General features: G+C 46.0%; 1 protein-coding gene across 1 annotated transcript in view; it reads left to right on the forward strand.

The window, feature by feature from the left end:
* Window positions 1-6,908: 6,908 nt before the first annotated feature.
* Window positions 6,909-18,256, forward strand: part of LOC141182804 (uncharacterized) — a 141,440-nt gene continuing 130,092 nt past the window's right edge. Inside the window, exon 1 of the mRNA XM_073660925.1 lies at window positions 6,909-6,999. The gene's annotated coding sequence lies outside the window, so the exon portion shown is untranslated. The remainder of the gene's footprint in view (window positions 7,000-18,256) is intronic.

Genomic DNA, 18,256 nt, shown 5'->3' on the forward strand with positions numbered 1-18,256 from the left:
CAGGTCACTTATATCTGTGATAGCTGCCGCCCAGAGGGACTCCGCCTTTATATCCAGTCTGCAGACTAGGGAGGGTAATGTAGTACAGTCCACAGTGGACATACTGAAAGTGTTGGAGGAATACTATGCAAAGCTGTATACTTCTCAGGTTCAACCCTCAGAAGAACATACCCAGACTTTCCTAGATAAAGCTCAGCTCCCGGTCCTTTCCGTATACTCTCAGAATTTATTAGATGAACTACTTGATATAGAAGAGCTGGAATGGGCACTGAACTCAATGGCCAACGATAAAGCACCGGCAATGGACGGTCTTCCAGTCAAAGTACAGTACAGACCAAAAGTTTGGACACACCTTCTCATTTAAAGATTTTTCTGTATTTTCATGACTTTGAAAATTGTACATTCACACTGAAGGCATCAAAACTATGAATTAACACATGTGGAATTATATACTTAACAAAAAAGTGTGAAACAACTGAAAATATGTCTTATATTCTAGGTTCTTCAAAGTAGCCACCTTTTGCTTTGATGACTGCTTTGCACACTCTTGGCATTCTCTTGATGAGCTTTAAGAGGTAGTCACCGGAAATGGTTTTCACTTCACAGGTGTGCCCTGTCAGGTTTAATAAGTGGGATTTCTTGCCTTATAAATGGGGTTGGGACCATCAGTTGTGTTGTGCAGAAGTCTGGTGGATACACAGCTGATAGCCCTACTGAATAGACTGTTAGAATTTATATTATGGCAAGAAAAAAGCAACTAAATAAAGAAAAATGAGTGGCCATCATTACTTTAAGAAATGAAGGTCAGTCAGTCCGAAAAATTTGGAAAACTTTGAAAGTGTCCCCAAGTGCAGTTGAAAAAACCATCAAGCGCCACAAAGAAACTGGCTCACATGAGGACCGCTCCAGGAAAGGAAGATCAAGAGTCACCTCTGCTTCTGAGGATAAGTTTATCCGAGTCACAAGCCTCAGAAATCGCAGGTTAACAGCAGCTGAGATTAGAAACCAGGTCAATGCCACACAGAGTTCTAGCAGCAGACACATCTCTTCAACAACTGTTAAGAGGAGACTTTGTGCAGCAGGCCTTCATGGTAAAATAGCTGCTAGGAAACCATTGCTAAGGACAGGCAACAAGCAGAAGAGACTTGTTTGGGCTAAAGAACACAAGGAATGGACATTAGACCAGTGGAAATCTGTGCTTTGGTCTGATGAGTCCAAATTTGAGATCTTTGGTTCCAACCACTGTGTCTTTGTGCGACGCAGAAAAGGTGAACGGATGGACTCTACATGTCTGGTTCCCACAGTTAAGCATGGAGGAGGAGGTGTGATGGTGTAGGGGTGCTTTGCTGGTGACACTGTTGGGGATTTATTCAAAATTGAAGGCATACTGAACCAGCTTGGCTACCACAGCATCTTGCAGCGGCATGCTATTCCATCCGGTTTGCGTTTAGTTGGACCATCATTTATTTTTCAACAGGACAATGACCCCAAACACACCTCCAGGCTGTGTAAGGGCTATTTGACCAAGAATGAGTGATGGGGTGCTACGCCAGATGACCTGGCCTCCACAGTCACCAGACCTGAACCCAATCAAGATGGTTTGGGGTGAGCTGGACCGCAGAGTGAAGGCAAAAGGTCCAACAAGTGCTAAGTATCTCTGGTAACTCCTTCAAGATTGTTGGAAGACCATTTCCGGTGACTACCTCTTAAAGCTCATCAAGAGAATGCCAAGAGTGTGCAAAGCAGTCATCAAAGCAAAAGGTGGCTACTTTGAAGAACCTAGAATATAAGACATATTTTCAGTTGTTTCACACTTTTTTGTTAACTATATAATTCCACATGTGGTAATTCATAGTTTTGATGCCTTCAGTGTGAATGTACAATTTTCATAGTCATGAAAATACAGAAAAATCTTTAAATGAGGTGTGTCCAAACTTTTGGTCTGTACTGTATATAAGAGATATAAGGAAGTATTACTACCAGTATTATTGGAGGTATACAATTCAAAGGGGAATCATTGCCACATCCATGCACGAAGCCATAATTACAGTGTTACCTAAATAAGGCAAGGCCCCCGCTTGCTGGCATCCTATAGACTCATCTCTCTTTTAACAGTAGACGTCAAACTTCTTGCTAACAGACTCTCAAAAGTAATCTCAATAATACACCCTGATCAGTCTGGGTTTATGCCAAATAAGTCCACAGCGATCAATCTCAGAAGGCTTTATTAATATACAAGCAAGGGCTGATAATATTGGTCAAAGGGGGATCCTGTCTTTGGACACAGCTAAGGCCTTTGACAGTGTAGAATGGCCACATTTGTGAGCTACATTGCAGCAGATGGGCTTTGGTGACAAATTTATATAATGGGTGCAATTGCTTTATTCGGACTCAAAGGCCAAAATAAGAGCGAATGGCTCCATGGCTAATCGATTTTTGTTGCACAGAGTTACAAGACAAGGGTTCCCCCTGTCTCTCTTATTGTTTTCAATAGCAACTGAACCTCTTATGGCAGTAATTAGTAAAATGTCTGAGATAAATGGATTTAAATATGGGACCAAGGAAGAGAAGGTGGCATTGTTTGCCGATGATTTACGATTATTCCTTGGGGATGCTCGGGGGTCTCTGGAGAGCATGATGGCGATTATCTCTAGCTGACTTAGTCCTTCCAAAGACCATACTAAGGACTAGGGAGCACTTATTACGGGTGGAGAAATGGCCATTCGGGCAAACAGGAAAAAGAAAGGAAAATTCAAAAAAATGGGGATCATCACCATAATTACAATAAAACGGCGAGGTTCCAGCAGACTGGCTGATCCGTCTGTTAGGCCACGGCTCCACGGTCAGTATTTTCCCACGGGAGTGGGAGCCAAAACCAGGTGAAGAACAATCAGAGAAAATGTATAATAGAAACAAGTCACCAATTCTGCATTTATCACCCACTCCTGGTTTTGGCAGCGACGCCTGAGAAAAAATACTGACCAAATACTAATAGTGGGGTGGTGGCCTTAACGGCAAACCCAGCAAGAAGTAAGAATGAAGTCGCAACAAAACACTGAGCTGCAACAAAACACCTTAAAATTTGAGATTGATTAGTCCTTTCTGTCTGACCATTGTTTTCAGGGTGGCAGGCACAGGAAAATAAATGAATTTCCAGTTTATTACAAAAAGCTCTGCAGAATTTGGAGACAAATTGCACACCCCTATCAAACACAATGTTAAGAGGGATCCCATGTAGCCTTATTTTATGAGAAATAAAAAACCTGGAGAATATCTCTGACAAAGGAACAAAATGAGCCCGTTTACTGAATCAGTCAACGACCACCCAAAGACAGTCTTCCCACCAGACAGAGGCAAATCCGTGATGAAATCCATGGACAGATGAGTTCACTGTCTTTCTGGAATTGCAATGGAGCCAATAGTCCAACCGGAGTGTTATGACAGACTTTAGCATGTGCGCAAACTTCACAAGCAGATACAAAATCTTTAATATAATTATTCATAGATGGCCACCATAAAAACCTAGTAATAGCTTTCTGCATAGCTGTGAACCGCGGATGACCACTCATGATTAAATCATGAAACTCCAGCAATAGACACAATCTTAGGTACAGTCATATGAAAAAGTTTGGGCACCCCTATTAATCTTAAGCTTAATGTTTTATAAAAATTGGTGTTTTTGCAACAGCTATTTCAGTTTCATATATGTAATAACTGTTGGACACAGTAATGTTTCTGCCTTGAAATGAGGTTTATTGTACTAACAGAAAATGTGCAATCTGCATTCAAACTAAATTTGAAAGGTGCATAAGTATGGGCACCCTTATCATTTTCTTGTTTTAAATACTCCTACCTACTTTTTACTGACTTACTAAAGCACTTTTTTTGGTTTTGTAACCTCATGGAGCTTTGAACTTTATAGCCAGGTGTATGCAATCATGAGAAAAGCTACTTAAAGTGGCCACTTGCAAGTTGTTCTCCTGTTTGAATCTCCTCTGAAGAGTGGCATCATGTGCTCCTCAAAACAACTGTCAAATGATCTGAAAACAAAGATTATTCAACATAGTTGTTCAGGGGAAGCATACAAAAAGCTGTCTCAGAGATTTAACCTGTCAGTTTCCACTGTGAGGAACATAGTAAGGAAATGGAAGAACACAGGGACAGTTCTTGTTAAGGCCAGAAGTGGCAGGCCAAGAAAAATATCAGAAAGGCAGAGAAGAAGAATGGTGAGATCAGTCAAGGACAATCCTCAGACCACCTCCAGAGAGCTGCAGCATCAACTTGCTGCAGATGGTGTCACTGTGCATCGGTCAACTATACAAGGCACTTTGCACAAGGAGAAGCTGTATGGGAGAGTGATGCGAAAGAAGCCGTTTCTGCAAGCACGCCACAAACAGAGTTGGCTGAGGTATGCAAAAGCACATTTGGAGAAGCCAATTTCTTTTTGGAAGAAGGTCCTGTGGACTGATGAAATCAAGATTGAGTTATTTGGTCATACAAAAAGGCGTTATGCATGGTGGCAAAAAAACACAGCATTCCAAGAAAAACACTTGCTACCCACAGTAAAATTTGGTGGAGGTTCCATCATGCTTTGGGGCTGTGTGGTCAATGCTGGCACTGGGAATCTTGTTAAAGTTGAGGGACGCATGGATTCCACTCAGTATCAGCAGATTCTTGACAATAGTGTTCAAGAATCAGTGATAAATATGAAGTTACAAAGTGGATGGATCTTTCAGCAAGACAATGATCCAAAACACCGCTCCAAATCTACTCAGGCATTCATGCAGAGGAACAACTACAATGTTCTGGAATGGCCATCCCAGTCCCCAGACCTGAATATCATTGAACATCTGTGGGATCATTTGAAGAGGGCTGTCCATGCTCGACGACCATCAAACTTAACTGAACTGGAATTGTTTTGTAAAGAGGAATGGTCAAAAATACCTTCATCCAGAATCCAGGAACTCATTAAAAGCTACAGGAAGCGACTAGAGGCTGTTATTTTTGCAAAAGGAGGATCTACTAACTATTAATGTCACTTTTCTGGTGAGGTGCCCATACTTATGCACCTGTCAAATTTTGTTTGAATGCAGATTGCACATTTTCTGTTAGTACAATGAACCTCATTTCAAGGCAGAAACATTACTGTATCCAACAGTTATTACATATATCAAACTGAAATAGCTGTTGCAAAAACACCAATTTTTATAGAACATTAAGCTTAAGATTAATAGGGGTGCCCAAACTTTTTCATATGACTGTATACAACTACAAATAATTCGGGCCTAGGCGAGGCGAAAGGAGCAAACGATTGGACTTTACGGATCTCAGCTTCAACCTCCAAGAATATCACAGAAACCACAATGCCCTCAGGGAGAATGGAGGTTTTGGAGGAGAAACAGAACTAAAACTGCTTGGACCCCAGCCTGAAAGTGATAGAGAAATTGAATCTAGAGAAAAAAAAGCACCCTCTGGCCTGTCTAGGAGTTAGCCATTTAGCTGATTCAATATACGCTAAATTCTTCTGGTCAGTGACCACAGTGATTTCATGAACTTCTCCCTCCAGAAAATGTCTTCAAACCTTAAAGGCTAATTTAACAGTGAGTAACTCACAATTCCCAACAGCAGAATTTATTTCAGCAGATGAAACTTTTCTTGATAAAAAACCACATGGCCGCAAATTGGTCAGGGTCTTGGAACACTGACATAAAACGGCCCATACCCGGACCTCCGAAACATCCACCTCCACAATGAATGGTTCTTGGAGATGGGGTTGGATTAGAACAGGAGCAGACAAACACTCCTTCAATTTCTCAAAAGCCCTCAAAGCATCCAGTGGCCAAACCTTGAGATCTGCCCCCTTACGTGTGAGGTCAGTAATCTGAGAAAAGAAACCTAAAGAATTTCCTATAATAGTTGGCGAATCCTACAAAATGTTGCAACACTTTCAGGTCACTAGGTTGGACCCAATCTATTATGGCTTTCACCTTCCCAGGATCCATCGTAAACCCATCAGCCGATAAAATGACCCGGGAATGAAACTTCCTGAATAGAAAAAAAACATTTCTCAATTGTAACAAACAAAGAATTCTCCCTCAACCTTTCTAATACAACATGGACATGTTCCTGGTGAGAATGCAAATCAGGAGAGAAGATTCTATATCATCAAGATAAATCACAGGAAATCTCCCAATGTAATCAGAGAAATATCATTCAGAGAGTTGTGAAATCCTGTTGGTGCATTGGAGAATCCAAACGGGAGGATGAGATTATCGAATAAAACCTCCGCTCCGTACACCTCGTACACGTGCGTCTCCGCTCCGTACACGCGCAGCTCCTCTCCGTACGCCTCGTACATGCGCGGCTCCGCTCCGTACGCCTCGTACACGCGTGGCTCTGCTTCGTACACGCGCGGCTCCGCTCCGTACACCTCGTACACACGCGGCTCCGCTCCGTACGCCTCGTACACGCGGCACCGCTCCGTACACCTCGTACACGCGCGGCTCCGCTCCGTACACCTCGTACACGCGCGGCTCCACTCCGCACGCCTCGTACACGCGCGGCTCCGCTCCGCACGCCTCGTACACGCGCGGCTCCGCTCCGTACGCCTCGTACACATGCTTCTCTGCTCCGTACACCTCGTACACACGCGGCTCTGCTCCGTACACCTCGTGCACACGTGGCTCCGCTCCGTACACCTCGTACACACGCGGCTCCGCTCCGTACACCTCGTACACACGCGGCTCTGCTCCGTACACACGCGGCTTCGCTCCGTACACCTCGTACACACGCGGCTCTGCTACATCCACACTGTAAACCCCTCCTGACCCCACACATAAACTTCAGCTCATCCAGCACCATGACAACCAGCACAACAGAGTCCTGCATCCACTGAGGCCCCTGATCATGTGACCCCTGACTCCTCCCCTCCTGTGACCTCATCACAGCTCCTGTGCGCACAGAGCAGCCATATATGTGGTGGCGGCTCTGCAGGTGGAGGTATGTGGAGACCCCATTACTGGGCGCAGGGGGCATTAACCCCTTCAGCACGAAGACTCTTTTGGGGTCTTGTGTTGCCCCTTTATAAGAATCATAAGGTTTTTGTTCTGTTTCCTGTAATAGATACATACGACCCAACTATGGAGACACGAAGGGAGGAAACGTATTGTTCTCATAGTACAGGGCCTCTTTCTTGCCCGAGGTAGTGTAATGTTCCCATAGTACCGCCACCCCCCCACACAGTATAATCAGAGGTACAGCTAAGGTCTGATGGGACACATTGTGAGATTTTGACCACCCCCAATCCTGATATATACAGTGGGTACGGAAAGTATTCAGACCCCTTTACATTTTTCACTCTTTGTTTCATTGCAGCCATTTGATAAATTCTATAACGTTCATTTTTTTATCATTAATGTACACTCTGCACCCCATCTTGACTGAAAAAATGTAGAAATTTTTGCAAATTTATTAAAAAAGAAAAACTGAAATATCACATGGTCATAAGTATTCAGACCCTTTGCTCAGACTCTCATATTTAAGTCACATGCTGTCCATTTCCTTGTGATCCTCCTTGAGATGGTTCTACTACTTCATTGGGTCCAACTGTGTTTAATTAAACTGATAGGACTTGATTTGGACAGGCACACACCTGTCTATATAAGACCTCACAGCTCACAGTGCATGTCAGACCAAATGAGAATCATGAGCTCAAAGGAACTGCCCAAGGAGCCCAGAGACAGAATTGTGGCAAGGCACAGATCTGGCCAAAGTTACACAAGAATTTCTGCATTACTCAAGGTTCTTAAGAGCACAGTGGCCTCCATAATCCTTAAATGGAAGAAGTTTGGGACCACCAGAAGTCTTCCTAGACCTGGCCGTCCTGCCATACTGAGCAATCGTGGGAGAAGAGCCTTGGTGAGAGAGGTAAAGAAGAACCCCAAGATCACTGTGGCTGAGCTCCAGAGATGCAGTAGGGAGATGGGAGAAAGTTCCACAAAGTCAACTATCATTGCAGCCCTCCACCAGTCGGGCCTTTATGGCAGAGTGGCCCTACGGAAGCCTCTCCTCAGTTCAAGACATATGAAAGCCCCCATAGAGTTTGCTCAAAACACATGAAGTTCTCCCAGACTATGAGAAATAAGATACTCTGGTCTGATGAGATGAAGATAGAACTTTTTGGTGATAATTCTAAGCGGTATGTGTGCAGAAAACCAGGCACTGCTCATCACCTGCCCAATACAATCCGAACAGTGAAACATGGTGGTGGCAGCATCATGCTATGGGGGTGTTTATCAACTGCAGGGACAGGACGACTGGTTGCAATTGAAAGAAACATGAATGCGGCCAAGTACAGAGATATCCTGGATGAAAACCTCTTCCAGAGTGCTCTGGACCTCAGACTTGGCAAAAGGTTCACCTTCCAACAAGACAATGACCCTAAGCACACAGCTAAAATAAAAAAGGAGTGGCTTTAGAACAACTCTGTGACCATTCTTGACTGGCCCAGCCACAGCCCTGACCTAAACCTAATAGAGCATGTCTGGAGATACCTGAAAATGTCTGTCCACCAACGTTCACCATCCAACCTGGAAAGGTTCTGCAAGGAAGAATGGCAGAGGATCCCCAAGTCCAGGTGTGAAAAACTTGTTGCATCATTCCCAAGAAGACTCATGGCTGTACTAGCTCAAAAGGGGGCTTCTACTCAATACTGAGCAAAGGGTCTGAATACTTATGATCATGTGATATTTCAGTTTTTCTTTTTTAATAAATTTGCAAAAATTTCTACATTTCTGTTTTTTTTCAGTCAAGTGGGGTGCAGAGTGTACTTTAACCCTTTAAAAGCCCAGGGCGTACTAATACGTACCTGCACCCTGGGCTTTAAGAGCCAGGTATGTATTAGTACGTCCTGTGGATTTCGCCCGCATACAGGCTGTGCAGGCGCGATCGCCGCCGGGTGTCAGCTGATTGTCACAGCTGACACCCGATGCTATGTGCTGGGAGCTCCCGGCACATTAACACCCGCAATGCGGCGATCAAAGTCGATCGCAGCATTGTGGGGGCAAGTGCAGGTGATCGCCGATACTCACCTCTCCTGCCGGCGTCCAACGTTGTCTGCCGCGGCTTCCAGGATGTTGCTATGATGACTTTTTCCTGTTATCACTGCGAAAAAAAAAAAAAATTGGGTCTAAAGTAACATTTTTCTGAAAAAAGTTAAGTTAATTTTTTTTTTCCACATTCCAAAAATTCCTGTGAAGCACCTGAAGGGTTAATAAACTTCTTGAATGTGGTTTTGAGCACCTTGAGGGGTGCAGTTTTTAGAATGGTGTCACTTTTGGGTATTTTTTGTCATAAAGACTAGAGATGAGCAGTGTTCGACTCGAACTGTTTGCCAATCTCAAATTCGAGCTGTTTTGGGCAGTCTTCGAGCCGTTCGACGAATCCGAACGATTTGCAAAAAATTTGGCTGTTCGAGGTTATGTTTGATAACTGTTCGTGCACCAAAAGCGTAACTGGATTTTTTCATAGTAATATTGTTAATCAATGTTAATAGACAGTTTCAGTGTAGAGTGGGCGGGGGGAGGGGCAGGGGATGGATCTCTGCAGAAATAAAGCCGATCTCCATTTTTTTTTCTTTCCCACATTTACAGTGGCGCGGTGCAGTCTGTCAGCCTATCAGCAGTGCACACACGCAGCAAAGTGCTTTTTTTTCACACAAGCAAGGGCATTGGCTGTGTACGTCACATGTCCTTGCCCTGTAAGACCCAGCCATTTTCCCCGTCGCCACCATTTTCTCACTGCTGCAGCTGAGTGTTAGACGGCACCACTGCTGCTGTGGGAGCTATACAGTATAACTGTGAATTGGGAGCGAATTTGCTGTTAAATAGAGAGAGAGGTTTAGGGAGTAGGGACTAGTTGTAATTGCAGCCCTTTTGAGGGATAGGTTACAGCAGTTCCTAGCACTTTTTGCCAGGCAGGTCTGTGCCAGTGCTGTGCCAGTGTTTTTCACAGCATTTAGCTAAATGTAGCTAAGCCAATCCTTTTGGGCCTGTAGCAGTGTCTTAGTCATTGGAGTAGCCCATCTGAACCAAGCTATACCACCTGTGTATCTAATAACAATTTTTTACTGCATCTAGCCCAGTAAATCTTTTTGGGCCTGTAGCAGTGTCTGTTAGTCATTGGAGTAGCCCATCTGAACCAAGCTACACCACCTGTGTATCAAATAACAATTACTGCATCTAGCCAAGTAAATCCTTTGGGGCCTGCATCTAGCCCAGTAAATCCTTTTGGACATAATAGCAGTGTCTCGTAGTCAGCGGAGTAGCCCACCTGTGAAGCATGCTACACCTCCTGTGTATCTAATGAAATTGTTTTACTGCATCTAACCCAGCCAATCCTTTTGGGCTAGTACCACAGTTTGGCCACTCAGCTCTGCTCGGTTTCCATCCATCGTTTTTTGTGCAAACAACTACAGAGTTGCCAATTAGTTAACCACCAAAATGAGTGGCAAAAGGCCTGCTGCTGGTGGAAAGGGGAATAGGCGTGTTGGAAAGTGAAAAAAAACTTGTGTCCGTGGGGTAGGTGTTAAAGCAACAGTAACATCTGCAGAAGAAAGACCATCTTCCAGCCAAACTAAGATGTCTACTTCTTTTCGTGGACAATGTGATACGATCCCTTTCTTACGAACACGCCCATCGCTACAAATTCCAGATGAGGCACAAAAACAGCAGGTGCTTCAACGGATATCAAGTGCTCCTTCAAGTGGGCTCTCCTCCACCTCAACTTCAACATCACAAATACTCCAGTCCTCAGAGGTGTCACCCCAATCGAACTTGCTTCCTCACAGCTCCCAAGTCTACAGCTGCCCGTCTGAGTATGGGGTAACACAGATGGTTGAGTCTGCAGAGCTGTTTACTCATACTATAGCCTGGGAATCAGAGGTCTGCTCCAGAGCTTCTGTGAATCCAGACGAGGAAATGATCTGCACTGATGCCCAGAATGTTTATGAGTCGGATCCAGGCCCAGATGAGGAAGGTTCTGAGCATAATGTAGACCCTCGTTCCCAAACTGTAACTCCTGTTGGTGGAGACAATGAGGAAAACGATGATGAGACTCAGATACCTGATTGGAGCGACAACTTGACTTTTCGGTCAGGGCAGGAAGAGGTTGGCTCTGAGGACGACGGGTGTGAGAACACACAGGGTGATGATGACGAGGTTGGAGATCCCACTTACTGTCAACCCACAGTCAGCCAGTCGATGAGGTCAGCAGAGGAGGTGGAGGCGGATGCTATTGACGACGAGGTTAGGTTGCGCCTTCCTGGACAGAGACGGAGTACTGGAAGCACGTCAACAACTGCATCCTCAACCACAACTCTGCCTCTGACCTAAAGTTGTGGTGGCTCTTCAGGTCGCATGGGCTCTAAGCCTTGCATAGCCTGGGCATTTTTTCAGATCGATAAGGATGACCCAACTCATGTTATCTGTAACAGTTGTCACCAAAAGCTAAGTAGAGGCCAAAAAATCCATAGTTTGAGTACTTCATGCATGAACCGTCACATGGATATGAAGCATAAGTTGCAGTGGGAAGCTCACTGTGCTACAATGCGGCCTAGCGGGCCGGGCCAACCACCGTCTGCCCCATCTGGTGCATCCGCGGCCTCTTCATCCTCTGTGACTGGGGGGACAACAGTCACACATGTGTTTGGACGCAGACCTGCCACCTCTTTATCAGCAGCAGCCAGTGTGATTGGCAGGTCATCAGTTCATTTGGAAGTGGAAACACCAGCTGGTGTTGAGCCCTCTCCGACATCAAGAGCACCACCTTTGGATCAAGGCAACCTAACATGTCCGCCTGCATCTTCCTCACAGACCGGCAGTTTGCCGGGGACACCCTACTCAACCCTGTCTAATCACAACAGCCAGCCCTCGGTCCCTCAGATGTGGACAAGTAAAAGACCATTTCCTCCTAGCCATGGCAAAGCTAAGAGGTTGAATTTCACCATCTGCAAGCTGTTGGCTACAGAAATACTGCCTTTCCGCCTGGTGGACACAGAGGATTTTCGAGACCTTATGTCCATCGCAGTGCCCCAGTACCAGATGCCCAGTCGCCACTACTTCTCAAAGAAAGGTGTGCCTGCGCTACACCAGCATGTCGCACACAACATCACGGCTTCTTTGAGAAACTCTGTGTGTGACAGGGTGCATTTCACCACACACATGGACGAGTAGGCATGGACAGAGGCGTTACATGTCGCTGACTGGGCACTGGGTAACTATGGTGACAGCAGGACAAGGGGCTGCTGTCCAAGTCTTGCCATCCCCACGAGTTGTGCGTCAATCCTTTTTATCTAGAAGTTCCTCCACTGCTTCTGCCTCCTCAGCCTCCTCTCGGTCCTCCACCTCCACCCAAAGCCTGTCTGGTAATGCTGCCCGTGTTCTAACTGCGCAGAAGGAATCCTGAACACCTCCTTACTATGCTGGCAGCAGGGCTCAATGACATCAGGCGGTGTTTACTTTGAAATGTCTGGGAAGTGTGAGTCACACAGCTGAGGAGTTGTGGTCAGCTCTGGAGACCGAGTTTTATGAATGGTTGGCTCCACTGGACCTGCAGCCAGGGAAGGCCATGTGCGACAATGCTGCAAACCTGGGTGCGGCCCTTCGCCGGGGCAATGTCACACACGTGCCTTGTATGGCTCATGTGTTGAACCTGGTTGTCCAGCAATTTTTAGCCCACTATCCCGGACTAGATGGCCTTCTGCAGAGGGCACGGTCTCTGTGTGCTCACTTCCGCCGTTCGCATCTCGCAGCTCAACGACTTACATCTCTACAGAAGTCGTTGGGCCTGCCAGTTCACTGGCTGAAATGCAACGTGCCGACATGGTGGAATTCAACTCTGCACATGTTGCAGCGATTGTGGCAGCACCGGCGATGAAGATGTTTAGTGCTGAGGATGCCATTATCAACTTGACTATTCTGGTCATTTACATGCTGGAGCACACGTTAAACAGAATTCGGAGTCAGGTGGTGGGATAAGAGGAGGGGGAGGAAGTAGAGGAGGAGTCGTATGCGGAAGGAATAACATCTCCAAGGTCCAGACGGTCGGCAGCACCAAGGCAGCAGGCATGGGAGGGTGGGGGAGAGGGATTAACGAGGGCGCATGGTAGCAGCCAAACTGTTGAGGAAGGTGCAGGAGCTGAGGAAGAAGTGGAGGACGAACTGGCGATGGGCATGGAAGACTCATCAGATGAGGGAGACCTGGATCACATTTCTGTTGTGTGAGGTTGGGGGGAGAGGGAAGAGGAAGGAAGCATGATTCTTACCTCGCCACCAACACCACAAGGACTTGGTCCTCCTGGATGCGCAAGACACATGAGTGCTTTCTTGCTGCAGTACCTGCAACATGACCCTCGAATTGTCAGAATTCAAAGTAATCCCGACTACTGGGTTGCCACACTCTTAGATCCACGGTACAAAAGTAAATTTGCCGAAATAATTCCTGCCATAGAGAGGGATTCACGCATGCAAGAGTATCAGCGGAGGCTGTTACAAAATCTTACATGCCCTTTTCCACAAAACACCAGTGGTGCACATAGTGAATCTCACAGTTCTAACTTGCCAACCGTGGGACTGTCGAGTCTTCATCACTCAAACCGTAACAGTAACACCGTATCTGCTGGTAACAGCAATTTTGTGGAATCGTTTCACCAATTTTTTTAGACCATCCTTTGCAAGGCCACAGGAGACAAGAAGTCTGACACATAGTCAACGCCTAGAGAGGATGGTATAGGAGTATCTCCAAGTGAACATCGAAGCCATGACTGTGTCACTAGACCCTTGCTCATTTTGGGCTTCCAATCTGGAAAAATGGCCTGAACTCGCCACTCACGCCTTGGAGATCTTGTCATGCCCCGCAGCCAGCATTCTCTCTGAACGTGTGTTCAGCGCTGCTGGTGGTGTGCTGACAGATAAGCGCACGCGGCTGTCCACTGACAATGTAGACAGACTCACGTTCATAAAGATGAACAAATCATGGATCCGCAAGGACTTTTCTACCCCTGTGTCATCCTCTGGAGACTAAAAGCTTGAGGATTTGGGAAAATCACCTCACCAACCATTTTAAGCAACTCTGGGGCAATTGATGCCACTTAAGTGGTGTCTGTGCCACAATTTTTGGAAAAAATGGAGACTCTTTTTGGAGTCCCCTTGCTGTGTTTTACATGACGTTGGCATCGTCAATTCCAGGTGGGTCGGGTCGTTCCCCCCCACCTTTTAACCGTAAGAAACTACATACACTATGGCTTGGGGTAACACAGATGGTTGAGTCTGAAGAGCAGTTTACTCATACTATAGCCTGGGAATCAGAGGTCTGCTCCAAAGCTTCAGTATCTGCTAGTCAGCGTAGTAGCCTAGCTGTGAAGCAAGCTACACCGCCTGTGTATCTAATAACAATTTTTTACTGCATCTAACCCAGCCAATCATTTTGGGATCGTAGCAGTGTCTCGTAGTCAGCGGAGTAGCCCATCTGAAGCAAGCTACACCACCTTTGTATCTAATAACAATTTTTAACTGCATCTAGCCCAGGCAATACTTTGGGCCTAGTAGCAGTGTCTGCTAGTCAGCGGAGTAGCCCAGCTGTTAAGCAAGCCACACCACCTGTGGTTTGGACACTTCATTTTCTCAAAGGAGACGCTTCGGGCCCCGGGACACTCAGTGAAGAGCATCGGGGAGGCGCCCCAAGGAAAAGGGGCTGGGACTGGCGGTAGCATGCCTTGCGGCGGACCGCCAAGCTCGATCCTTATAAAAGCTTTTTAACTGCAGCAGCTTTAGTGGACGCTACTGGAGCTGGAATTACCGCCGCTGCTGGCACCAGACTTGCCCGCCAATAGATCCTTGTAAAAGGATTTAAAGTGTACTCATTCATATTACAGAGCTTAGACCTGCCTCCACCGCAGGGGGTCTCGACCCACCAGTGGACAGGCACCAGTATTAGGAGAGTGGGACTGGCCGTCAGGGTCCACCGCGGCTCTGGCACAAACCCAGCGACACGGAGGTCGCACGGGCAGGCGTGTCGGCTTCGCACTCCAGCGTAGTCACTCTGCCCGCTCGTGCCCGTAACCTCAAAGGGATGCGCAAGCGGCTTTTCTTCCCAGGGCTGTTCCCCGCACAGCAGGAGGAACGTGGGGGAGCTCAGGTCGGCCTTCCACCGTACTCCCTTACCTCCTTTGCCCTCTTTCCTTCTTCCGCTCTCCATCTAACCCCTCGGCTCTGTGGTGTCCGCTCTCCCTCCAGCTCTCTCCTTCTCACAGGTGGACTACCACGTGTATTTACACTGTGGCAAATCTTTTGGGCCCAGGCACAAGAAGTCGTCGAGCTAACGGATAATATATGCCCCCTTAGAAACGTCCATGACGACCCATTCGAGGAAGCAACTAAGCGCCTCAAATAGTGAGCAGGATCTGGAGCACCCCATGGGCAAACAGCGATCTATATAGTATGCTCCTTCCCGGAAGCAGCCCAATAGGCGGACACTATTCATAGGCACAGGTAGTAAGTAACCAGAACGCCCCCTCAATGTCTGTTTTGGCCATTAGGGTGCCCCTTCCCAACTTCTTGACCCACCTGATTGCCTTGTCAAAGGATGTACGGTATATACAACTGTACTTGGTTCTGCGTCGATGTTGTCGTTTACTGACCTGCCCCTTGGATATGACAAATGGTGGTTTAGTCCGAATGTATTGGGTTCCGTTTTTGGCACGACTCTCAACGGGGATACCACTACATCTTGTAAGGAAAGTGTTCTGAATGGAGCCGCCATTCTACCTAAAGATATTTATTTTTTTAATTTTCTTGTCACGACGTTTGGGAGTTGGTAGGCTGATTTTAGATTTTCACTCCAGCCTTTCTTGATTTTAGAAGGGCATGACATGCCTATATCTGTGTCTCCTCCTCCTTTTACTCCTCCACCTCTTTTCTTTTTGCATGACTATATGTACTTGTCACTTTTTCATGTGTTAGTTGTGTCTTCTGAGCAGTTTGTCAGCTTTTGGACACCTTTGAAGGTGTTTTCTATGTGTTTCTATGTCTTTTTGTTTGCCTGCCATTGGTTTTAATGGTGTTCGACGAACAGTTCGGCGACCACACCGGTGTTCGACGAACCGAACCCGAACACTACAGGGGTGGCTCAACTCTAATAAAGACCCCTTAAAGTGACTTCAAATGTGTTGTGGTCCCTAAAAAAATGGTTTTGTAAATTTTGTTGGAAAAATGAGAAATCGCTGGTCAACTTTTAACCCTTATAACTCCCTAATTAAAAAAAAATTTTGGTTCCAAAATTGTGCTGATGTAAAGTAGACATGTGGGAAATGTTATTTATTAACTATTTTGTGTGACATATCTCTCTTATTTAAGGGCATAAAAATTTAAATTTTGAAAATTTAAAAATTTTCTAAATTTTTGCCAAATTTCTGTTTGTTTCACAAATAATCGCAAGTGATATCGAAGAAATTTTACCACAATCAAGAATTACAATATGTCACGAAAAAACAGTCTAAGAATCAGGGGGATCCGTTGAAGCATTCCAGAGTTATTACATCATAAAGTGACAGTGGTCAGAATTGTAAAAATTGGCCTGGTCATTAACGTGCAAACCACCTTGGGGGGTAAAGGGGTTAATGAGAAAAAAAAAAGAACTTTTTTTAATTTACCAAATGGCTGCAATGAACCAAAGAGTGAAAAATTTAAAGGGGTCTGAATACTTTCCGTACCCACTGTATATGTATGTCCCTTATCCTAGGCCCCATCCTGGTATATGTCCTCCATTCTGCCTCTGTTCTTTAGTGTACAGAAAAAAATAAACTATTACACTCACCAGGGGCAAACATAGAAGTGATGGGGCCCCATAACAGAAGTATAATGCACTCCCCATAATCCTCCATACAGTATAATGCACAGCCTATAGTCATCCATGTAGTATAATGCACAGCCCATAGTCCGTACATGTAGTATAATGCATAGTCCATACATGTAGTGTAATGCACAGCCCATAGTCCACACATGTAGTATAATGCACAGCCCAGAGTCTGTACATGTAGTATAATGCACAGCCCATGGTCCGTACATGTAGTGTAATGCACAGCCCATAGTCCGTACATGTAGTGTAATGCACAGCCCATGGTCCATACATGTAGTATAATGCACAGCCCATAGTCCGTACATGTAGTGTAATGCACAGCCCATAGTCCGTACATGTAGTATAATGCACAGCCCATGGTCCGTACATGTAGTATAATGCACAGCCCATGGTCCGTACATGTAGTGTAATGCACAGCCCATGGTCCATACATGTAGTGTAATGCACAGCCCATAGTCCGTACATGTAGTATAATGCACAGCCCATAGTCCATACATGTAGTATAATGCACAGCCCATAGTCCATACATGTAGTGTAATGCACAGCCCATAGTCCATACATGTAGTGTAATGCACAGCCTATAGTCCATACATGTAGTATAATGCACAACCCATACATGTAGCATAATGCACAGCCCATACATGTAGTATAATGCACCGCCCATAGTCCACACATCTAGTATAATGCACAGCCCATAGTCCGTACATGTAGTATAATGCACAGCCCATAGTCCGTACATGTAGTATAATGCACAGCCCATAGTCCGTACATGTAGTATAATGCACAGCCCACAGTCATCCATGTAGTATAATGCACAGCCCATAGTCCGTACATGTAGTATAATGCACAGCCCATAGTCATCCATGTAGTATAATGCACAGCCCATACTCTTACATGTAGTAGTGTGGCCAAGGGCACCGTGTACTCGCTGATTTAAAAAAAAAACATTACACTCAGCTTCTCTCCACTCCCTCGCCTCACGGTGTCTTTTTGCTGGAGCTGCCAGCTGACTTCAGCCACTAATGACGTACATGCCGATGTCAGCTGCTGGCCTCTGATTGGTCGGCAGCGTGTATTGTGGCTCTTGAGCGGAATATCAGTCCGAGAACACACATCCAGCTGCAGCAGGGGCTGGTGTTCGCTGGGCCCGGTCACAGGAGCGACTGCGGTCATTAAACCTCTCAATATAATGCTCTCACACATAGGCGGATTATAATGAGGGCAATCCGGGCTCTTCGGCCGGGCCAGCACTGCAGCAGTTAACTTCCCTGTGCTGGCCCGGCCGTGTCACAGCTAGGAGACACAGCCCTGTGCGCGGCCGTGTCTCCTAGCTGTGACGTCACGC

The sequence above is a fragment of the Phyllobates terribilis genome, unplaced genomic scaffold, assembly GCF_046119375.1.
Source record: "Phyllobates terribilis strain yellow unplaced genomic scaffold, ASM4611937v1 Scaffold_36__1_contigs__length_13169755, whole genome shotgun sequence".
Lineage (NCBI taxonomy): Eukaryota > Metazoa > Chordata > Amphibia > Anura > Dendrobatidae > Phyllobates > Phyllobates terribilis.